Source organism: Papaver somniferum, chromosome 1 (genome assembly GCF_003573695.1).
Source record: "Papaver somniferum cultivar HN1 chromosome 1, ASM357369v1, whole genome shotgun sequence".
Classification (NCBI taxonomy): Eukaryota; Viridiplantae; Streptophyta; class Magnoliopsida; order Ranunculales; family Papaveraceae; genus Papaver; species Papaver somniferum.
In genome coordinates, this window is record NC_039358.1 from 48,090,875 (window position 1) to 48,109,961 (window position 19,087).

At 34.9% G+C, this 19,087-nt stretch overlaps 1 long non-coding RNA gene across 1 annotated transcript; it reads right to left on the minus strand.

Annotated features, from left to right (window-relative positions):
- Nucleotides 1–13,286: 13,286 nt before the first annotated feature.
- Nucleotides 13,287–14,763, minus strand: LOC113285603. The gene is made up of 2 exons (XR_003328787.1): nt 14,599–14,763; nt 13,287–13,627 (listed from the first exon to the last, which is right to left on the minus strand). It is a non-coding gene; the product is annotated as an uncharacterized LOC113285603 (long non-coding RNA).
- Nucleotides 14,764–19,087: the final 4,324 nt, after the last annotated feature.

The following is a 19,087-nucleotide window of genomic DNA, read 5'->3' on the forward strand; positions in this document are numbered from 1 at the left end:
CATGGATATCTTTGGTGATCACGCGCTTCATTGAGCTAATGAGGTTGGACTAAAATTCCTCCATGACTTAGTACGCGATGTAATTGCGAATATTTGTTACAAAGATGGTGTCCATGCTCGCAAGGAGGTGAATTTGGGTCTTATGTCAGATAGAAACAAGGATTTACGTCCAGCGGATATCCTTGTTTTCAATTGGGAAAATGGCCAAGATGTATGCATGGATGTCACAGGGGTCTCACCTTTTACTGGTGATGGTGTTCGTTCTTTCGTCCCAGGCCAGGCTATCTTTAGAGCAATTACGCATAAACGTTCTAAATATTTGGATGAGTGTACCTCGCATGGCTATGGTTTGGGTGTTTTAGATTTTAATACCTTAGGGGAACTTAGTGAGGATACTATTTGTTTTTTCAAGCGTCTGAAGAATTATTTAGTCAACCATGACGCTGGTAGTGGTCTAGGTAGCTTTATTTTTCATAGATTGGGTGTCGCTATTCAAAAAGGAGTTGGTGCTCAGCTTGTTGCTCGGCTACCATCTAAAAATTTTGTAGTTTAATTATTTTTCATTGTGTTTCTAAATCTTATTTAATCTTGAAAACATAACAAAACAAATATATATAATTTCAACATTACCAAAAAAGGAAAAAAAAACGATTTTATATAGGGAATATGTTTGTCAATCATAATAAAGTTAAATATGCAATATTCATCATGATTTCATCATAAAATAAGATCAATCATAGGAATTAAAAAAAATATCAAATGTCCATTTACAATTTTTAAAATAAAATCCTCCTAATTACAACTCTAAACTACCGGTAAAACAAAATATTTGCAATTACACTTTCAGTCGGTATTAAATAACTGGATTAGATCGATGATTCAAAGAAAATACCTGATTTGTGGATGTCACATATGAATCGAGTAATCTTCTTACGAGGGCTTATAAAAGGGTTTGTTAATCATGTACAAATAAAAATAATACAAAATCATTAATAGTAAAAATCACCAAACAATAAAATTTACAGAGAGGAAAAAGAAAAGGATCGCGACCAAAAAAAAAATTGGAATATGATATCGAAAGAAATCAAAATAAATGTGGATATCAAAATAACATAATAAACTAATATTGGAATATGATATCGAAAGATATCAAAATTAATGTGGATATCAAAATATAATAGTACAGATATTATTTCGTAGGAAAAAGTTCTTTTCTTGGAGATTTTCTAGGTTTAGGAGTGAAAAAGCGGGGTATAACAACCACACTCAATAATTCGTTCGTCAATCTGTATAGACTAAACTCCAATATAATTCCGAGAGCACCAACCTGAAAGCGAGCTCTATCAAAAAATATATCAAAAAGCTTTATCTATATTAATGCAATCAGCAAATCGAACAAATATAAATCCGTGAGCCTCATTGATATGAGAAATAACTTGGACGGTACCAAAGAACAATGCCCAAGTTTCAATCAAGTTATATCCAACAATTAAGGTCGGATTTATCAACTGATTGAACTACTCCCAACTTGTGATATTTCAATTATATAAACAAATATATTACGGAAAAGAAATAACACAGGCACCCGAAATTTTGTTAATGAGGAAACTGCAAATGCAGAAAAACCCCGGGACCTAGTCCACGTTGAATACCTCACTGTATTAAGACGCTACATACACTAGCATACTACAAGTTAACTTCAGACTGGAATGTAATGGAGCCCTAACAAATTCTCACACCGATTAAGGTACAGTCACGTTCCTTACGCCTCTGGAACCACGCCTGATTATGCGCACTTGATTCCTTTAGCTGATCTCACCTACAACTAAGAGTTGATATGACCCAAAGTCGAAGAACTTGTAAACAAATCTGTCTCCCACAGATATGTCTATTCTTTATTCGGTTTTGTTCCGTCTTTTGATAAATCAAGGTGGACAAGAACCAACTAATAATCCGGTCTTATACTCTCGAAGAGCAACATATAAATATCAATCACCTCGCAATAACCCAACTGATTAACATAAAAAGTTATTGCGGAATCACAAGAGTCTGAGACAAAGAACTGTTGTGATTAATTTTTATGTCTTACATATCAGAGATAAATCTCGTGTAAATCTTAGAGAAGATAAAATTCAACACGATAGAACAAGTAAAATCAGAATATGCAACTACAAAGAAAATAGTTGGATCTGGCTTCATGAATCCCAAATGAAGTCTTCAAGTCGTTAACCTATAATGGTTTCGGGAAAAACCTAGGTTAAAGGAGAATTGACTCTAGTACGCAACTATGACACAGGAAAGTGTTGGGATTAGGTTTTCTAGTTGTTAGAGTTCTCCCTTATATAGCCCTTCAAATTAGGGTTGCTTACAATCAAAGCTAAGATAGCTTAGTAATATTCACCGTTAGATGAACTCCTGATTTAAGATTCAAGCTAAGTCTGCTTAGGAATGAAGCAATCGATCTCCACCGTTACATGGTCTTAACTTGTTACACACAAATGAAATATACATTCATTTATATATGGGTAATAGTACCTAAACGTGTATATTGAGTTAGCTCAATAACAATTAACCGAAGTTAGCCACATGAACAATTTAGTCTTAACCATATTCATCAAACACTTCTAGATCAAATATGATGATCAATCAATCATGAATGATAATCAAATAAATCTAATTGTGTTTCATATATATTTTTTTAATTGTTCACTATATCATAGAAATATAAATAAACAAATTGAAACAAAATCGGATTGATTCGTAATCGTACATTGTACTTATATAAGAATCAATTCATGAACATTAAGCCACGGTTTGCAAACTGTGTATTCCCTAAATCATAAATATTTTAGTTCATGAGTATGAGAATCATACGTAACCGATTTTAGTACTCAACCATTATGTTCGCAATCGTGAACAACAGCTCCAGACCTTGGTCTGTACAACCGTTCGCAAACCCGGTTCGCATACTAGTTGGAGCTGGCTTCATGAATCCCAAATGAATTCTTAAAGTAGTTAACCTATAATGGTTTTGGAAAAAACCTAGGTTAAAGGAGAATCGACTCTAGTTCGTAACTAGGACACAAGAAAGTGTCTGGATTAGTTTTTCCAGTTGCTAGAGTTCTCCCTTATATAGCCTTTCAAACCAGGGTTGCTTACAATCAAAGCTAATATAGCCTAGTAACAAAGCATTCAGTATTCACCATTAAATGAACTCCTGATTTAAGATTCAAGCTAAGCTTGTTTATAAATTAAGCAATCAATCTTCACCGTTAGATGGTCTTAGCTTGTTACACACAAATGAAATATACCTTCATTTCGATATGGGTAACCGTACCTAAATGTGTATATTGAGTTGGGTCAATAACAGTTAACTGAATTTAGCCATATGAAAAATTTAGTCTTAACCATATTCATCAAACACTTCTAGATAAAATATGATGACCAATTAATCATGAAGATAATCAAATGAATTTAATTGTGTTTCAAATAGAGTTGTTCAATTGTTCACTATCTCATAGAAATATATATGAACAAATTGAAACAAAATTGGATTGATTAGTAATACAAGAATCAATTCATGAACATTAAGCCACGGTTTGCAAATTTTACATTCCTTAAATCATAAATGTTTTAGTTCATGAGTATGAGAATGATATGCATAACCAATTTTAGAACTTAACCACTGTGTTCACAAACTGGGTACGCGAACAACAGCTCCGTACCTTGGCCTGTCATGCCGTTCGTAAACCCGGTTCGCATACTAGGTACGCAAACAAGGTTCCCGGACCTTCTCAGGTAAAACCGTTCGCATACTAGGTACACAAACAAGGTTCCCAGACCTAAATGATTTTACAAAACAGTTCGCATACTTGGTATGCATACCGTATTGCATCCAGACATAGTTAATTGTTCTAAATCCCATTTCAATCATTGAAACATCCTTAGAAGATGACAATGGTTGTCTCACACATACCATTAGCTTCAAATAATTTTCGAATGATCGGATGATCAATACGAAACTTCCCAAGTTAACATCAAATGACTGTCTCACACAAATCATATAAGGTGTTCAGGGTAATTTTCACATGATCATCTTTTGACTTCATTTTTAGTTTCCAACAAAACTCGTCAAGAATATGATGAACATAGCTAAAGAAAAAGCTTCCAACACATATTTCGAGAAATAGATAAGCGAGATAAACCCGACTCGAAATATCAAATATGTATAATATAAAAGTCTATATAAATATACGACTTAGTCTCTTTAGAAGATAGTATAGAATAGATTTCTGAGTGATAGATAAGTTTCAGTATCCACATACCTTTTGTTGATGAAGTTCTCCAAGCTCCTCAGTAGATCTTCGTCTTCAACTGGTGAACGTCGTGATCAAAGTCTCAACTACACATTCTACCATAATCTGAGACTTAGCTATAAGTAGACTAGAAATCAAGTATATAATTTTGATCAACTAAACTTGAAAAACAAGCTTGAGATAATAACGCTTGCGAGTTCGACCGAGCAATGCTCTAACAAGTAGCTCTCTATATAAGGCCCTTGTGCGGACGCCAAATTTCCATTAGGTCTTTATTTGGGTTTTCTTGCGATTTAGGTCTTTATTATTTCTTTCATTGATCTATTACCAGAAACAAGTTAATTTTTTTAGATCGTTCTCTCTCGCATGCATTGTTTTCTTCTTCCTCGCTTCTCGTTTCCAGGATACATCACGGTAAGAAAATTTTCACTTTTGATCTACTATTCGTGAGAGCATCTCCAATAGAAGGTGAAAGATTTCTTTTTGAATAACATGTAGGATTTTAGATCTTCATTTAAAACAAATAATCTCCAACAGTAGGTCCTACGAAACATGAGGGATGAAATATTAATTTTGAAGGTTTTAAAGAAAGTTTTATTTAGACCTTCACAACGACCTCCATGCCATATTTTTAATTTTTAATAATTAATTAAAATATAATTAAATGGTAAAGATTTCATCACATAAGATTTTTAATGGTTAAAATATATCATTGGAGATAGTTTATTAGTTACGTGGTCTTATTTTTTTTCTATGTGAAAATCCTCATAAATAACGGTCTTAATAAAATTTACACATAGGATTTTTAACACCTATTGTTGGAAATGCTCTGATACCACGTTATTTTTTAAGATGTTCAATAATAAATCGCACAGTGATCATGCATATGTATCGAACGGTATTTGAAGATCATTTTGATTCCATACAGTAGAATCAACTTTGGAAAATAAATATTTAAAACGGCTTATTATAAGAAAAGATTGAACAACAGTGGGTTGAGCTACATCAACAGATCTGCTTGATAATGTCCATTTATTTATAGTGCGATTTCGCAATATTGAAATAACATGATTTTTTGCATACGTGAATGGACCCCCTAATATTGGGGGTGGAGCGCGCAAGAGCAAAGATGCAAGTATTTGGGTGTGGACTTTTTGTGGTTGTGTGTTCCTTATCTGTTATCATGCATACTTTGGTATTTTCGGGTTTATGAACATGATTATTATTTTTTACCCTTACATATGATCCATGCAACAAGAAAATTCGTGGGTAGAACCGTGAAACCAGTTATGCAGCAAGAAAATCCAGCGACTACCGAGCAAGCGAGAATAAATCTTATGAAGCACAAGGGCGTGATATTAAAGAGAAGAAACAAAAAAATACGTGAATTGCTCGAAAATTAAATACGGATGCAAGTACATGCATATCTCAATGTTTGATAATAAGATCACATTCATACCCGTTGTTTTATTTTATTTTTATTTGGATTGCATTTTTAATGCCTACAGGAAGTTTACAGTTGATAACAGTGTCAGCGCGCTCAAATTGTGAACCAGATTAAGCTATGATGAATTAGAGGCGTAAAAGTGTAATAATGGAGATGAGCTGCAAAACAAATTTAAGTCCATGTTCGGTTTGTGTGAATGTATAGTTTTTTTTTTTGGCATAACTGATGATTATATATATATATATATATTTCCGCTATTTAATTATTATTTTTAATGGGATTGTATCTATTAATGGCTATGGAATTGTACTCAAGAGGTGCTTAAGATAAAAAGGACATTAGAGGAGAGTGGCCCTGGATCCCACAGTGGATCAATGAACACTATTGATGTCGAGTACGACGTAGTCGAACATTCTACGGATTAGTTTATATTTATTGAGACTGTACAGTTTTTGTTTTTCGTATTTTGTGGATGTATTGTTAAATCAAATGTATAGTTTTTTGATTGGGCATCTAGCACAAGATTCCATTATTTCATAAGCAGAGAAGTAATCTATGCTATTCTTTTTAGGTGCTTTGTAATCAAGGGATACGTATGAGAAAGGTACATAAGAGAAATAGTGTAATGTGGCTTATGGGGGATGGAAGTTTAAACTCCAAAGGCGGTTTAAACATTGGTACCAATGGAAAACTCCAATAGACGATCATAAATGAAATTCCAAAATAATAAAACTCTAAAAGATGTTCCGAAAATAAAAACACGGTTCGTTTTGAAAATTATGAACATGGAGAGTTTTCCCTTATATTTATGTGAAAGAAATTTTCTAAAAGTGCAAGTTTTAGGTATTAGTAGATATTATTTCCATTTTTATGGAATTTCTAGGGTTGGTGACTCTATATAAAGACCTCGAACAAAATTTTTTCTCTTACGGGTTTCAGTTGTTTTGTTTTGTTTTCTCCTGTTTCTTGTGATTTTTCCTGATCTATTTTGGTTTTCTGTTGCATGCATATATGTGTAATCAATTGGCTCCAATGGCTATGAAAATGGGAGTTTGAGTACCGAGTCAAGGTGAAACAAGAGGATAATAATAGTTATGTTGTTATTAATTCTATCTCATGAGCATACTTCATTTATGGTTTTTTCCTTAACGGTGAAATCAAGCTTCTTGGGTGATTTTAGGATTTTTCTTTGAATCTTTGTTTTGCATGTATTGGTGACCTCTGTATAACGAAATCCTTCTTTTTTCCTTTCTTTTCTTTGTCTTTTTATTTTTTGTTTTTGTTTTTCTTAATAGTTTGAGATTTAGCTAAATGATTTCCGTCTAGAATTTGCAGGAATTATTAGCGAACTGATTTGCATTTATGTTTTATTGGTATTCGAAAGTGTACGTTCCATGAAATTCCAAATAGATTGTTGCAACAAAAAATATAAAAAAAATAAATAAATCTGATAGCATGAAGCATGAGGCATTTGGTAAATTTCTCTTTTTCTCTTTTAAATCTTAGTATAGTATCGGTTGAGACATAGACCAACATTTTCTAGCAAAAGGATTTCACATGAAGTTAGTGGAGATGCCCTGGAAATGATGTGCAAGGTTTCCTATAAAACAGCGTTTGGTGACTGATAGACGCATTTATGTGTCTAATATAGCCCAATTGTATATATTGTTAGTACCCATTTTTGTACTTATGAAAGTATTTTATTTATTTGTAGGTGTTTTTGGAAAAATAAGGTTTTGCGACGAAAGTGGCTGAATATGTGGCATTTGGACCTCTGTAAACAGTAAACCGGAAGTACCCCGAAAGCGCCCCAGAAATGCACCGGAAACGTCCCAGAAATGTCCCGGAGGAACCCATAAAAATTACTATTTCCCCCCAAAAAAGGATGTTTCCACCCCAGTTGCTAAAGGGACACCCAACAATGGTTAGGGGGACACCCTTTCTTCACGATTCAAAAAATGGCGGGAAAATCTTATGCCATGCACACTTCACTGGCAGTTTATGGTTCGATCTTGTGTGGGCTTTGAGCGAGATTCAATCGCTGGAAATGATTGGGATGGACCTAATATAGCCTAACAGGCTTGGTACAATGAATTGGATCGAAAAACTTGGGCTGAATAATCCTCTAGAGAAGATCAAAGATAAACAGGGACCGAAGCATCCTGGAAAGAATATATATGGAAGATACTCGAGTAAAGAGGGAAGATATTGTACCTAGAAGGACATATATCGAATCCTAGAAGATAGAAATACCAAATATCTTTTATTAACGCATAATCAGAGTTTGAAAGGAAACAGAGGCGTGCAAAAGGAAACATGGAGAATAAAATCTCCGGTGACTTGCAGAGAAGAAAAGGGAGTTATTACAAAGATATTCTCGGTATTTACGTGTCCTGTTGTGTATATAAGGTGTTTGGGTATCACAATAGAGGGTGTTGAGAGTTGGGAGTAGAGAGGAGAGCGCTGCAGAGGAAGAATCCACCATTTTTCTCTGTTGTTGCTGCTGCTGCCATTGATGAAGATGAAGAACACGAAGAACAGACAGCCAAAAACCGTCGTTCTTCAACAGTGACAACGACCAGTCCCTGTGGGTCGTAGTCAGCTACGCAAACAATAACAATAGTCTTTTATCGTTCTTTGTAACGGTGTTTGCAACAATTATAAACGTTGCAAACAACTGATTTTCATCATTTTCTCTTTATTTCATCACTGTGAACCATTTTTGAGCCATAAATAATTATTTTGAGAGCATTTTTACTATGATGAGTTAAACCCCAACACTGGGACGACGGAGGAGGCCGAGCTTCATACATGGGTAATTTTATTAATTCTTTTTAAGACTTTTGCATTAAAAATTAATTGAAATATGATTTCATTAAATTGGGTGTTATTTGATTAGATGGGTCATGCTTAGCTTAGGTGATTTGATGTTCCATGCTTAACATTTACAATCAATTTTTTGAGAATCTACTTTGGCAAAATAAGAGTCCATATAACTTATGTTTTGAGTGTTTATTGTCAAGAATAATTCATTGAGCCCTATTTTATGAAGATTGGCCGAATCATTAGTCCCAGTACCTCTCACCATTGTTAATATTTTATTGTATATATTTATCTTTTTTATTAAGTCTAAAAAATTATCCTTCACAAATCCGAGAGTTTGAACCTTCATTACTACAACCCCAGAAAAATCATAATCAGTGACCCCTGACCAAGTTCATCTCTTGCTATATACAAATGAGGGGAAGACAGGTTTATTGATTACATTTCTGTAACAGGGTTATTATGAATAAAATGTAAATGCATTCAAATCGAATACCAATAACTTTCAAAAAAAAATAAATCAAGTACCAATAGATCTTTGTCTGCTTCTTATCTGGCCAGATTCTACATGGTTTGATATCCAAATAATGGAAAGGAATAAGATAGTAAGGTAAAGATGATTTTATATCTTAACAACGGATTTTACTGCTCAGTACTTGCGCAAGTGTTTCAATCTCATTTTCTTTTAGCTTTAAGTTTCAGAGGCCTTGTTCATCAATTTATAAGTACAATTTTATATCTGGTACAATAATATCAGCTGCGGTGTCAGACTAGCTTGATGATATTTTCAGATGTGATGTCCAGACTAGCTTGACAGTAATTTCAGATGCAATTTCCGAACTATCTAGCTTGACGTCTGAATGTATAAAGTAAAATGAACACCTTAATTTTTACTTTTACCCATCTAAAGAACTGTATTCTAATAGGGTACAAGCATATCCCATACCAGTCAGGAAGAAGAAATAAAAGGGATGGTAGGTTAGGATTAATCGATATGGAGGAGAGAAACAAGTATTCTAGAAATGAATAGAAAGGAAATTCTTAATGGTGTTTCAATGTCTAATTTTTAACTGCCTTCGAGCAATTTTTATGGAATGAGCAAACTCAGAGTTTGTTTATTTTGCTCGCACTATGGAATGAACAAACATGAAAAATGGATGTTCAAATCAACAAATCTGTTGCTTTGAACATTGAGTCGGAACATCCAACGCGCGTTTGTGTTAAAGACGGGCGGCATTGCCACCAACGCTGGCGTCTGAAGAAATAACGCCAGCGTATGTACTTCCAACACGCGTTTTCACTTAAAGCGCACACGTCAGTATTAAAAGCGCCAGCGTCAGCCCCAACGGGGCCAACGGCTCAATCTGAACGACTGCAAAAACCTTTGATCCAACGACTACATTTTTTGAAATCTATAAATACTCCACATTTCAACTCTAAATTCATATATTCTACACATTCTTCCCTCTCAAATTATCTACAAAAATGCCTCCCAGGGTTCGTTCTGTTAGATTCACTCAACAAGAGGATTTAGCTATTTGCAGAGCCTACGTTTTTCAAACACAAGATGATGCCGCTGATGTTGCTACCGGTAGGAATATATCACAATCGACGTTCTGGCAGAAATTTTTTGAAATGTTCGCTGCTGAAACGATGAACATTAATAGGCGTGATTGTCAGGGATTATTGGCGCATCATTTTAGTGTAATTAGTTGTAATGTATCGGAGATCATCGCTCAACTAATGGAGATTCACAAAAATAAGCTCAACGGTGAAGCCGAACATGAAGTGGAACCCAGAACTCTAGCGACGTGGCCAACATCTCACCGCGGTCGTCAGTTCAAATTCCATGCTTGTTTCAACATTCTTAGGGTGCTCATCAAATACGATCCCTACATCGCCCTAAGAATTCCACCACCCGCCGAGAATTGACGCCGCCTATGTAGTAGTTATTTTAATCTAATATATTTCTTTTATTCTCATGTACGGTGTGGTTGTTCAATGCAGTATGTTTTTATTTATGAAATTGATGGTGCAATATTTACTCGAGGAAAAATTTAAATTACTTGATATTCATGGTTTTGGGTAATCGTAATAACACAAAATATACAACAAATTAAATAACATAGTACCATAGTGAATCGATTTGTCCTACAACTTCAATCAGCCCACTCCACCAAAAAACACCTGGGACATTCCCAGAAATGCCTTCCATATGTGTCTTCTTCAGAAGAAGTCCGCAAATGCATAAAAGTCCTGCAACCGGGCTTTGAGCATGAACTGATTCTCTGTGGACAATTTTTGTATTTGTGATCTCCATATCCACAATGCTTGCAGTGTAATAACTTCTTCTTCTATCTGGCTTTAAGTTTGAAGGTTTTGCAGAGTATTGCAATCTTTTCTTCTTCTTCTTTTTTAATCTTCATATCATCATCTAGCATATGTGGTTCCTCTGGACAATTGGGGTCTTGTCATTGCAAATACCTGAGATTTTCCGTTTGTGATTCAATCACCATTCTGATGTGTGAACAACCTTCTCGCGGACACTTTGAATACATCCAAGGACATTGCATAAGAATGTGGTTATCCATGAAACATAATGGACAAACCTCTTTTGCTTCGACACATAATATTTGCTTCGCTTTGCCTTTAGAAAACATGGTGGATGATGAGAAAGAAATCGGTTGGATTGGTTTAGAATAAAACCTAGTGATGTATTTATAATAGAAAATAGGCGTTGGTAATTCAAACGGGAGCTCAAAGGAAAGTCGCGGGCGGTTTTACTACAAACTCCAACGGTTAAATTTCCATTTCCAGCGGAAAACTTTTGTTTCTCGACCTATAAATTTCATTCCTCCCATCTCCAAAATCACATCTTCTTCTTCTTCTTCTTTCCTACATCTCTACTCCTTTGCAGAAATGTCTGTCAGAAATCGTGGTCCCAAGTTTACCCAAGAAGAGGATATAACTCTATGCAAAGCATATTTCTTTCATAGGGTAATCACTGGTGTTGTTATTTCTCATGACGGTTCTTTTTGGGAGAACGTTTTTTCAATATTTGTCTCATTAACGGGAAACCCAGGAAACCGAGATGCTCGTCGATTGCGTGCTCGTTTTCATTCTATTAGGCTTGCAGTCCAGTCATTTCTTGCTCTGGTAATATAAAATGATCGAGAAAAGTTCAGCGGTGTAACTGAAGATGAAGTGATCCAAACATCTCTTGGTAATTGGGAGGAAGCTCACGGTAAGCCTTTTCGTTACGAAGCGTGTTTCAGAATTCTAAAAGATGGTCCATCTCAAGTACATCGTTACTGAACTCGAATGCCGCCGCCAAAATTTACAATGGAAGAAGATGTTGCTCTTGTTCGGTATTGGTTACATCGTATGGTGAGACCAATGAACAATGACAATTTCTGGGAAAGAGTATTGGGACATGTTGTAGCATAAGTGGGAAATGGGTGTTGCCTTTAGTGTCAATTTGATGCCCTAAAACTTTTTTTTGTGTTTCTACTACCCATATAAGACCTACTACCCATATAAGACGAATGATTTTTTGGGCACTACTCAAAAATGGAGGGGGACTACTCTTCATTTTTTGAGTGGATATTAGAAGTAAATTTGAGTCACCCCTTATCTAAGTTTTTTTTATACCAAACTTTCCCTTGGTAATAAAATTAGTTAGTATAATGATTAGTGAGATTAAATTAATAAGTTGATTTTTATTAAAAGAAGAATTATTGGGTGGGGAAGAAGAAGATGATAATGAAGATGAGGGTTTTGGAAAAAACAATTAGATCTTTTTCTTTAAGAGCTACAACAAGAGTACGATGTTTTGGATACTCACGGATACTTTAAATTTAGTTAATGGGGCTTGAATTGGCCAAAACATTCCTAAAAATGAACAATTTACAAATTAAAAATTTCGGTTTGGTTAAAAAAGTTCGGCTACGACATCTGAAAACACAGGTAGCCGAACTCAGCTTTAATGGAGTTTTTTCTTTCAGAGAAAAGTTCGGTTAGGAGAAAAAATTTGCGACGTAACCGAACTTTTTGCGACGAAACCGAACTAACAGTTCGGTTTGGACATTTTCTTTTGCAACGTAACCGAACTTTTTTTTGACGAAACCGCACTTTTTACTGTGAAACCGAACCAAAAGTTCGGTTGGGACATTTCTTTTGCGACGTAACCGAACTTTTCTTTGAAAAAAGAAAAAACCTCCATTAAAGTTGAGTTCGGCTAGCTCGACAAAGTTTTTCACATAATTCCTAGCCGAACTTATCTCTGCAACTTACATTTTGACGATTACTTCTCATTTTTTCAACCAAAAACGAAAGACAAGCAATGGGTTTGTGAGAATATCTTTGTTAATGATTTAAATTAAGCTATACATATATAGGTGGTGGTGGTTGTTGTTGGTGGTCGGAGGTGGAAGGTGGGTTGCGGTGGTGGGAGGAGATGGTGGTTATATATATATAGGTGTTTATTAGGTTGGTTTTAAATTAAATTAGGTTAAGGATAGGTTAGTCATTTCCACACTTTAGGACATCCCTTATAACTATAGGACATATATTTTTATCACTTAGTAGTCCCCCGCCATTTTTGAGTAGTGCCCAAAAAATCATTCTATAAGACCTAATGGGCTCTGATACCAACTTTGTCACGACTCATTTTCATACATGCAAGGCTAATTATAAGTTTATTTTCATTTTAAAGTAAGCATCCAATCACAAAACTTTATAGATGTATTACACTGATAAGCATGAATTAATACAAGATTATACATTACTTAAACAAGGTCTTTGTTTACAAAATTTCACATGAAAATAAAGTTTGATATGCCATGAACCCAACACAAAAAGATACTCAAGTTCATAACTACTGAAAGATACAATCACATAATTCACCGTAGCAAAATAAACCCAAAAGTAAACATCTGTAACTACATTTCCTAGTATCCTATAGATTATTCAGAAAATACTCACTCAATCCAAAGATAGTATTCACCTTTCTCGACCCCGTCCTCCACAGCTACCTGTTCACCTGAATCCAAAAGGAACAAGCACAATGAAACACAGCTCAATGGAAAGATACGGAAAATATGTACAATATAATCCACTATTGATAGCATTTAGTATATCATTACTACAACAAGATACAACTTACATACAACGAACCTATACCGATCATAGTTCAGAAATTTTGCACAAAAATAACCAATTTTCATGACATACATGTGAGCGAGTTTTTCCCCACTTACAATATTTTATATATAATTAATTTACAGCCTCCCGTACTATTTAATAGTATCGCCATTCCCGCTAATATCTATAAATTCTTTTGTAAAACGGTAATATTGCAAATTCCGCTAATCTAACTAGCGCACGGCCTCCCGTACTATTAACAAGACTTAGCAAGGATCTGTGGGAAACACAGGAAATCCATGCGGGGAAGAACAAGCCACGAACATCCTAACATACCCATAGAAGTCAAATATCGTAGAAATATACAAACGAAACACACACAGGAAAGAACATTCTTAATAGCTAATCTGAAAAGTAAAGACTACAAGCAAGTCTGGCAATCCTTACCTGACCTTATGATTCTAACTAATCTAAAACTACCTTAATCATCCCCACCAGTTATCAGTAACCACCTATATCTATGTCCCAAATGAATCAAGACTATACTAACAAAGACTAAACACCATTCACAAAAACCCATCTTGAAGACAGGCACAATTAGTAATCTAATTATTTGAGGCCCCTTTTATCATTTCGGATTCATCGTTCACAGGGCTTACATCCCTTGAAGGAACCTGCAGCTAAATTCTATTCCTAAGAGGATTAAGTTGCTACCTAAACAGTTCAGCATAACACTATCATTCAGAAATTTTCATCAAGTAGTTGAGCACCATATTTTTTTGACCTAAATTTATGGAATTTAAAACTTATAATGATTCCCTCTCACCTATTGATAATCCACCTGAAATTGTAAGGGGGTTTAGTTCTTACCTGAATAGCTCAATATCCGATTCAATTCCAACTTGATCATATGCTTCACAAACACATGATTCCTCTCTTCTTCTTTTCTTTTCTTTTTCTTTCTGATGATTTTCCCTTCTTTTTTTCTTATTCCTTCCCACTCTCCCTTCCTCTCTCTCCTTTTTTATCAACACACCCCCCCCCCCCCCCCCCCCCCCCCAGATGTCTAAAGAATAAGAACTCTTATCTCTAAAGATCAGTCGGTGATGTCGACCCGGTAAAAAAATAAAAATTAAATTACAGCTACCACATTTCCTTCAAATCCTACCCTTCCCGACCAAATCAGTATAGAGCCCCTAATAAGCCCTAGTTACAGGCCCAACAAGTGACTTAACATAAGTTAACTAAACCCAAGAATTTAACCTACAATTTATCTATTTATTTTGGTTTTACGAAAGTAGATTATCACAGTAATTTGCTTGGTTAAAGTATTACGTTTAACCATTAAATTTGTTTAGAAATTATGCGTGCTTATGTTTTTCTACGATTAACCATTAAATAGATTATCACATGCACCAGTGAGAGAATGTAAGAATATTTCTATACTTACAAATATCCTATTGGGCCATGTAATATCTTTGGTTAATTAAGAATATTGCTAAATATATTGGTTACCATTTGTAAGGATTAGTTCCTATTATCTCTTCCTTGATGGACGGTTGAGATTGATTGCTAACTCTAAACCCTATGAATCTTGGTCCTCCTTCTACCTATAAAAGGAACTCAATAGCCATTATTATTGGTTCAAGAATTTTATTATTCATTACCCTAAAGGGTAAGAAGGAGAAACCAAGATATTCCACTGTATTCTACTCTACCAGTGTGCTTGAAGCCGATTTCTTGGATTAAATCAATGGATTCATCAGGTATTTTACTTTAACACAACTATGCGTATTGTGATTATCATGTTGTTCGAAGATCCAACCGTTATGTATATATAAAATAAATTCCTATAGTTGGAAGCCTAACAGGTTAAGCTCCAACGACGGACTATTACATTAATTGAATACGTTGTCGTGCTAGCCTATCATCGAGCTTCTTGAGGAACCGACCAAGGAAGCCGAAGCGGATAAGGAATGGGGATGACCAGCTGAGCCAGATATCCGTTATTTTTTTTCCTTTTTGTAATTATCGTTGCATCATTTTTTTGTAAATATACTTAGGTCAGGTGGATCATTTTAGAGTAGAGATGCTCACACAATGTGAAATTGACAAAGACCATTCATTTTACGGCGACCAATTTTTAAAAGTCACGTCATCTTTCATACCAGACATGTTGTATATAGTGACGTATATTTTTTATTTTTTTTGAAGCATGTTAGTGAAGTATACTGTCATGTTATCATGGGTACATGGGGCTTGGAGGTAATTTAAGTGTTTATAAAAGGAGGCTTCTCAATATGCGTCTATACTTCTAGAATTGACTTATAAGTTCTACATTTATCTAAATATTCCTAGCTCTTTATAAAATATCTGTTGTTCGGGTGCAATTAAAGGTTTATTGTTGAAGACATTATAACGGGTTTCATTATTAGAAGACAGTATTCTGAGTCTTTACCTCTTATGTATTTATATTTTATCTAGCTTTGTTTTACTGTTTTTGTTTGTCTTGATCTTTTAGGAACATCCCAGGTTTATGCCTTTAGGGCTTTGTCATGATTGTCTGGTCCTTATCATTATGTAATGCCTCTTGGGCTATCTCTGAACAACTCTTAAAACATTAATAACATCTTATCTTCATAAATATCACTGTCTTTCAAGGCATCATGAGGAAATAATTGAATACCTTCCTGGGATCTGAAAACTCTTGAGCCGTCACCATCAATACCTCATCTCTGATCTTACATCTTCACCTTGATAACGACCCCTCAAGACACTCCACTTCTTGACAATACTGAGTCAATACTTGATAATGATATCCCTTTTACCTCTAACAACTCTTTAAACCCTGATTTTGAGTTTTCTTTTCAATCTCTACCGTTCAACAATATTATTAGTCTTATTCCAGATAAACTCAATGATACCAACTATTTAGTCTAGAAAAACCAGATGAAATCTGTTCTCATCAGTACAAATCTCTTTGGTTTCATAGACGACAGTTTATCAATACCACCACCCTCTATTATTGTCGGAGGTCATGAAGTTCTTAACCCTGCATTTGTGAAATGGAGGAAATGAGATAGATTTGTTATGATTTGTCTGAATGCTACCTTCTTTCGATCTGTCTCTTCTACAGTTCTTGGTTTATCTACTTCAAAACAAGTATGGTTCTCTCTTGGCAAAGAATTCTCAGATCAGTTTGTTTCTAGAAGAACTATACTTAGGAATCAGCTTCATAACATTCGTAAATATTCTGATCCTATGATTGTGTATTTACATCATATTAAAGAAATAACTGATTCTCTAGTTGCTATAAATGAGCATGTTTCTGAATTAGATCTTATGACGTATACTTTAAATGGAGTTGGTAGAGAGTACGATAATTTTGTCATCTCTACTCAGAATAGAGATGTTCCTTTTACATTTGGTGCTCTTAAGTCTCGATTGATACAACACAAGCAATGGATAACATCTTAGCAGGATGATCTCTCAAAGAGTCTTGACTCCTTTATGATTTCTGCCTTTTTTTTTTACTAAAAACATTTTTCACCCTTCATCATCTAAAGATAACTCTCAAAAACCTCATCTTGATAAAGATACTTCTTAAAAATCCTACAAAATTACTGATTTCAGCTCCATCACCTGTCAAATCTGTAAAAAGAATGGTCACACTGCTAATAAATGCTTCAATCGTTACACCACACCAAAAACCAAAACCCATCTACTTCTCAGGGTAATATGTGCATTCAAGTCAATACAACCTTTATCTCTGAAGAAACTTCTTATCTTGGAGCTATTGACTGGTTACCTGATTCAGGTGCAACAACTCACATGAAGAATGACATTTCTATTCTACAAATGCCTCTCCCTACAGTGGTTCTGATACAGTTGTAGTAGGAAGTGGTGACCAATTACCAATCATTCTGGTGGGTAACTATGTTCTTCACACTGATACAACATCCTTCACATTACCCAATGTTCTCTACGTACCAACACTGCACATAAATCTTATCTATGTTGGGAAGTTTACTAGTGAACACACTTGATCTTTTGAGTTTTTACCGTGGGGTTATCGCATCAATGATCTTGCCACAAAGAAATTCTAGCTGAAAGAATAATAAACAAAAGCTTGTATCCTATTTTTAATAACTCAGCTTCCGCAGCTCAAGCTCACATTTCACTCCAGGCTTCTCCAGCTACATGGCATAGCAGATTTGGGCATCCATCAAATCTCATTCTTTAGAAGTTATGTTCTGACTCTCATATTCAGCTAACTGGTTCTTCAACTGATTCTATTTGCTCATCTTGTCAATTAGGAAAAAGTAAGAGACTGCTATTTCAAGCTTCCACCATGACAACCACTGCTCCACTTGAACTTATTCATTGTGATATTTGGGGGACTTTTCCAGTGGTGTCTACTCTTGGATACATATATTACATCCTTTTTGTAGTTGACTTCATCAAGTTTCACTGGATATATCCAATGACTACTAGAGATGAGAGCCTGGTTTGTTTTCAACACTTCAAAAAAACTTACTATCTCAGACTATCAAAAAAATTCAAACAGATAGAGCTTATGAGTTAGTCAAGGGTAGACTCAGAGAATTTTTAGATTCTTGTGGTATCCCTATGTGTGCTTCATGTCCCAATACACCTCAGCAAAATGGGGTTGGTGAGAGGAAACACAGGCAAAGAGCTTCTGGTATGATTCTTTTCTTGGATCTATATTTGACATTAATATAACTCCATCAAAGCTTCTTAACTTCCAGACTCCTTATGAGATACTTTTTCATAAAATACCCGATTTTTCATCACTCAAAGTCTATGTCTACCAGACTTCGGAGTGGAATGTAGTTGAGACCGATTTAACCCACTAAGCAAATCAGCTGCAGTCGTGCTCTTTACGTTTCCTGAACATCGCAAGGCTCTACAAAACTTCAACCTAAGTGAAGACTTTTGATACCAATTTTCTTCTAGCAGATAAACCTATTTGATTTCCTTTTGGATCATTTAGATCAAGGCTTAGAAATCTATTTGCAATAAAGAAAGCCAGCAAACCTCGCAAATCTGGAATACTTATACTCACTTAGCTATGAAGCCTGGATTAAGAACCACCTCTCAAGAACAATCTAAACTGATCAATGAAAAAGAGTTTTAGATATCTATCTTGAGGAATCACAAAGTCTGAGATGAAGAAAACTTTGCGTTTTCTATCTATCTCGTTCTTGATCGGAGATTGACGAGAACCTCGACGATCAATAAGAATAAGATCATGATACACGAACTATCAAGGTAAATATGGTCATGTATGGCTTCATGAATCCCTAAGTGAAGTCTTTAAGTCGTAAATAATTATCTT